This window comes from Volvox carteri, assembly GCF_000143455.1.
Source record: "Volvox carteri f. nagariensis unplaced genomic scaffold VOLCAscaffold_33, whole genome shotgun sequence".
Taxonomy (NCBI): domain Eukaryota; kingdom Viridiplantae; phylum Chlorophyta; class Chlorophyceae; order Chlamydomonadales; family Volvocaceae; genus Volvox; species Volvox carteri.
In genome coordinates this window covers 1246438-1252595 of record NW_003307576.1, presented here as the reverse complement: position 1 = coordinate 1252595, position 6158 = coordinate 1246438, and positions in this window count along the sequence as shown.

Genomic DNA, 6158 nt, shown 5'->3' with positions numbered 1-6158 from the left:
GTCGTTTGGGGCACGACATGCGGGGCCTCTTTCCTTCTAGAAAGAGGGCTGCATGAGGCAGATGAACGAGTGGAATGGCTAATGAATACACTATTGCCGGAAGGTGTGGTATTGGAGTTCAAGGATCGGTTGGTGAGCGGTTGGAAGCACACGCGTCTAGATGTCCAGCCTGACGTGTACCAGCCAGAAGGTAAGAGCAACCAAAAGTCCTTTTTAAAGACTCGCACGGTGTTTGCTTAGCTTGGCAGGGCACGACGCCCGGAGGGTCGTGGTTAAATATATGGCCAGGGCCGGTGTGCTGCTGGTACGTACATGCATGCATAGCCCCGGCCTTCTAGAGCTGACCGGCTGCTGACCAGTAATGCTGACCTGGTGATTTGCTGGCCTTACCGTACTTGGAAGGCTCGTAGCAGTCGTATTGGTTCGCTGTGGGCTCATGCAGGACACTACTGCTGTTAAGTGTGTCTTAGAATGGCACTTGATTACTTCCACCACCGCAGACCGTCGAATAGGCAATTGGGGCCCTCTATCTCATCCTGCTATGCCACACTCACGGCAAGGCAGGTGTGATAATGCATGTGGCGAGCTGCGGAACCCTGTCCAAGCTTCTCTGGTTTTGCAAAGCTCTACAATGTAGGTGTGTGCCATACATGCTGGGTGAGCTTGGAAAGTTGGGGCTAAAACCTTACGGTCGTCTTTGGGGGCTTGGTGGCGATAACTGTACTTGGCAAGCCCGCGTGGTTAGCATTAATCCCGTTATGTCAGCCGGTTTGCGAGTTCCATTAATAATACTGATTCTGTGTAATCCATATTAAGTGCTTAAGTTTCTGTATGTTTTATGGTTAGATATGAAGATATTTGATGTTTGACGGTGTCTTTGCCGTTGCAGAGTCCGTTTGGACCGGAATTTATCGGGACGGAAAGCTGACAGACGCCGGCGTACAACTTGCGGCCAGTTACATATTCCAATTAATCGTAACCTTAAATCTCATATTAATTATTCTGTAAGTATAAGAAGGGGAGCCTGTTTGACGCTGCAGTCCGTTCATGCCCTATCGAGTTGGACGCAAAAAGCTAGACATCAGACCCATCACAAACTCATGCAATCTCCGCAAGTCAAATTTCATGGTGCCCCCCAAAGCGACGCAGCGCTCTAGGTGCCTTGCAATGCCGCGGGCAAACCTGCGCGGCCGTTGTACGATGCGTACGTCACAATCCTGGAAGGAGTTCCAGAGCCTTGGACGTTCACGATATGCCGATTTCTCCTCACGTGGGTATGATCAGGATTTTGATGCTGGCTGTAACCGGCAAGGACTCACACGTCTAGCGCTTCACCTTTTCGAAAACCTCGGATCTTCAGTCTTGCGCACAGCTTGCGTTGCATTTCAATCTATTGATCGTAGCTGGATGTGAAGTGGCCCTGGTAACGGATTAGGTTGTGGGCTGTCCTAATTTGGTCCAGGTAAACAAACTTGTCGCGAGGAGTCAAGGATCAGAGATGAGCAGCTTGTCAGAGCTTGACAGCGAGGATATATCTTCCTCGCTGCATACAACCAGAGTCGGTGAGGACCAACGCAATGCTGATTTGTTATGCCAGGTTGACACCTACTTGCTCTTTTAGAAACTTCTGTCCTACTATCAGCTCCTTAATGGATAACACGGATAAGTCCACTCAAATAGACGCAAGGCTAGTTTTGACTTCTCCATTCCGTTGGCCGTGTGCAACTCCACCGGTTGGGGACAGACCGCCTGCTGCGAGAGCGGATTCGTCGCAACCGCAGCCACCAGGCGTTCGATGTCATGGAGGACAATGTTCCCCTGGAGGACCCGGTGCTGGAGACCGTCCCGGAGCCAACCCCGCAGCCACGGCTCGTGGTGGTTGCCAACCGCTTGCCGGTCACGTGCAGTAAGGATGCAAGTGGCCGGTGGCAGCTGCAGGTGTGCAAGGGATTCGTGTCCCCTCACCTGGCCTATATTCTCAACCCCGATTACCTTACTGTCGCATCTCGCAGTGTCGCATGCCACACGCCGTGTCGCCATTATGGGAAAACGCCATGTCCGGTTGTGCACCACATCATTGTGCCCCGTATACTCCCTCTCGGTCTCCCCCACTCCCCGCTCATCCCAGAGCGACCTCGTCTGCGGCGGGACGTTTCCTGCATGTGCCGTGGTGCCGTACATGCGGCGGCTTCCGTACTCGCGCCCATGGAGCCCTGCCGACCCGTGTCCCCGTGATACTACTTCCATAGCTAGCATTTGGTTTCCTTCTGCGTACCCTGTCAGGAACACCACCTCTTTCTGTCCGTCCCTTTGAATTCTATTTCCCCCCCGAAAATGAGCATTGAAGTCATCATCCGCATTAGTAATCCATAATCGTCACACCATCAAATTCATCGTGGCAACCATCATCATAGGTACACATCTCCTGTCTGGACGCCCAACCGCGGCTTTGGCTTTGCTGGGGGGGGGGGAAGAAATCGTTTAAGCAGCCTTTTGCCCTGTCCGGCTGCCCTCCCTTCACACTGTTCAGGCAAGCGCTGGTGGTCTGGTGTCGGCATTAAAAGGAGTCAGCAACTACATGACGTTGTGGATTGGCTGGCCTGGTGAGTTGTTGGCTGGCTGGGTGGGTGGGTGGGTGGGTGCCGGTGGAGGGCCTCGGGCATATGTGAGTAGAGCTTTGGTAGAGCTCTACCCACATATACCCTCTCTGTATATGTGGGGTAGAGTTGTGTAGAGGTGTGTAGAGGTGGGGCTCTGGATCTGTCCAGCCGGGTAGATGGAGCGGGCTGGCTGGATGAATGGACGCAGTTGGAGGAAGGCTGTGTATAAATGTGGAGTTTTTGTTACACAAAAGCTCCGCAATTAAATTGACAGCCTCCTCGAGGTGTAAAGGCGCCACATTTAAATTGACAGCCTCCTCGAGGTGTAAAGGCGCCACATAGGCCGTGACGGTACTTAGATCGCCTGCCTGGGATTGGCCCTCGTGAAGAGAGGGAGAAGGGGGAATGGAAAGGATAGAGTCTTGGCTCTGGATCTTGGGCCATCAGACCCTTTCGTTGGGGCTTTGCAACAACGACATGTACGGTTTTGCGATGTGAGGGTTGAAGCTTTTAGGCGTTGCGACTCGTGTGATGCCCCATGTCGTAACCCCCACCTACCCACCCAACTACCTCTCTCTTTCCCTCCCTCCCCTTTTTCCCATAGGGACACGGCCTGGGTTAGCTTGCGTTTATTTTTCTGTACCTGTCCTGTCCTGTTCCTCACTCCCTCTCCCTGCCGTGTCTCCGCGATCTCCGCGATCCATAACCCGTGTTAGGCATCTGGGTTAAGCCCGGTCGCGAGCGGGACGAGCTGACGGCCATCCTCAAAGCGGAGGGCTTCTCGCCTGTGTGGATGGACCATACCTTGGTGAGAAGCGCAAGGAGGCGGTTTTAGGGGGAGGTTTGTTGGCCCCCCGGGGAGAAAAATTCTATTTGAAGTCACAGAAGTAGCTAGTCAACGTGGGGAATGGTGGAGGGTTGGAGCAAGGAAGCCCCAAAGCTCTTCTCCTCGTATTATTCATTGAAGGGGGAGGGGGGTGAACGGGATGATGGGGTAAAAAAGTAAAGTGGACGTTGATGAGTAACCGTGCGAAGAGGAAGAAGACGAAGACGCGGGTGTTAGCAAGGGGGGGGTCCCAGGAGGCGAGGTATGCTCGCAGTGAGGTGGCCCTGAACAGAGAGTTACAGGGAAGGAAAAACCGCGGACGCGGACTTCATCATTTGTCGTGATATCGTAGATATTACTTTTTGATGTATTTTTTAATTCTGTTGTTATATTATTTATTATTATTATTACGATTATTGTTGTTGTTGTTGTTTATAGAAGTTTGCTTGAGGCATCCGAGGAGGGGAAAATTATGCGATGGGGAGGAATGCCATGTGACGTGACATAGATCCGGTGTACGACCTGGTGTTAACCGTTTCTCACACGTCGCCGAGCTAAGCCCCGGGGGCAGGTGATTAACCACCTCTTCGAATGTGACGTTTGGCACCTGAGGTGGTGGGCGCGCTGTGAAAGAAGCCGCAGCGAGTACGTCTTCCACTCTGCCTCTGCCCTTTCGCCAGCGCCTGGTCGTGTTGCGCACTCTTAACTGCCTTTTAATTTTGCGCATAAAAGGCAGATATGATGAAGTAGAAGTTAATTGGTATTTTTAATGTTTTTTCATGTTTCCAGTGGTGCTTTATACGCAATTATACGTCATGTTTCCACCGTTCTTCCGGAGGTGGTCATCGGCGTTTTTACTATCCCGTCCCCTCATGCGCTCCCACCCAATGGTTCTCCTTCACCTTGGGGTGCCTGCAGGTGGACTTGTATTACAATGGTTTTTGCAACAGCGTGCTGTGGCAGCTGTTCCATTACGTACCGCTGAACATTGACACGTGGCAGAAGATGGCGGAGCACAAGACCATGCAGCTGCAGTGGCAGGCGTACCAGGTAGGGGAAAGAGAGGAAAGGGGGGCTGTACAAAGTGCAGAGAAGAGTCATAAAGAGTTTTAGGGGGTTTGCGATTGCCAAAGAGTCGGGTTTGGGCCATATCTCTCCCTCCCCTGCCTGCCTGCCTTCTTCTCCGCCGCCCTTCACCTTCACCACAAACCTCCGACCCCTCGTTGAGATGGCGACCCAATCTCATCGCCGGATTGGTGAAATCCCCGTCCTTCTGCCAGGCGGCAGCTGATTTGTTATTTTGCCTTCATTTTTTTCCTTTGCGATTTTGCTTCTTCTACTTCCCTTTCCTCCCTTTCCCCCACTCACCCACGACCCCTCAATTCGGTTCTCTCTCTCTCTCTCTCTCTCTCTCTCTCTCTGGACCCCTAGGCGGCTAATGAGAAATTCGCAGATGTGGTACTGGAGGAGTACCAGCCCACCGACGTGGTGTGGGTCCAGGACTACCACCTCATGGTGCTGCCCAGCCTCCTCAAACAAAATGTGCCCAAGGTACGCTCTCTATCTCTATCTCTCTCTCTCGCACGCGCGTGTGTGTGGGGGTGGGTGTGCGGGTGTGGGTGTGCGTGTGCGTGTGCGTGTGTGCGTTCACGGAGGAGGAGGAGGAGTCCACCAGCCCACCGGTGTCCCCATAATTGCACACTTCAAGGACATCACCATCATCAGCAGCAGCAGCAGCCACCGTACCTGCGGGTTGTGTGGGTTGTGGCTCTGGGGGGAAACACAGGGATAATCTTACTCGTCCGGCATGCCCCGCCACAGTCAGGCCGGCAGAAGACCATCAAGACCGTAATGAGTACCGTTGCGGCGCGCAGCGGCGGTACTCGCAGCAATTCATGACAACCCCAACCCCCCCCCCCCCACACACACACACACACAATGTATGCTCATGGGTGCGTTTTGATTTTTAGGAAGCCAACAATGGCTCACGGATGAGATGGCCAGATCTGGGAGATGTATGTATGTATGTATATATGTTTGTTTGCTTGCAGATGAAGGTTGGCTTCTTCCTGCACACGCCCTTCCCTTCCTCTGAGATGTACCGCACACTGCCAGTGCGGGAGGAGGTGAGACCGCGGGGGGAGGGGGAGGGGAAGGGGGAATAGCGTGTGTGTGTATGTGTTTGTGTATGTGTATGACGCAAGAAGGGGGTTTGCCACGGTGTGGTGGTCCGGGGCGCTGAGGTCCGCGGGTCGCAGAGGGCCCACGTGGACCCAAGCATCATTATACCCCACCGCCGCCGCCGCCGGCTCTAGACTGCTGGATTCCGCAGTAGGCCCCCGGGTTGCAGGGGTTCCCCTGCAGTCCGGGGCCCTACCTACGTTCCCCCCTAGTAGTAGTAGTTCCCCACTGCTGCTTTCTTCCACCTCTTTGAACTGACTTTGCATCTTTCTGATCACCGCCGTGGTCCTGGACCTCAGTGTAATATTAGTCACCTCCGCCCCTCTCTCTCTCGGAGCTTTCCCATCTCCCTTCTTTGCTGTAGATTACTGCTTGTTTTATTGTTTTGTTGATGGGATGGGGGTGTTACACTGTGGGGGGCGGCTCTCGTCCCGAGAAAGGACCGAGAGCACCGTCGGGGGCCCCCGGACCGGGGCCCCGAAACACAGCGCAGGGGCGGGCGCGCCCGGCGGCTCTACGTCCTGTTACTGTTGCTGTTTATGTTACTGTTT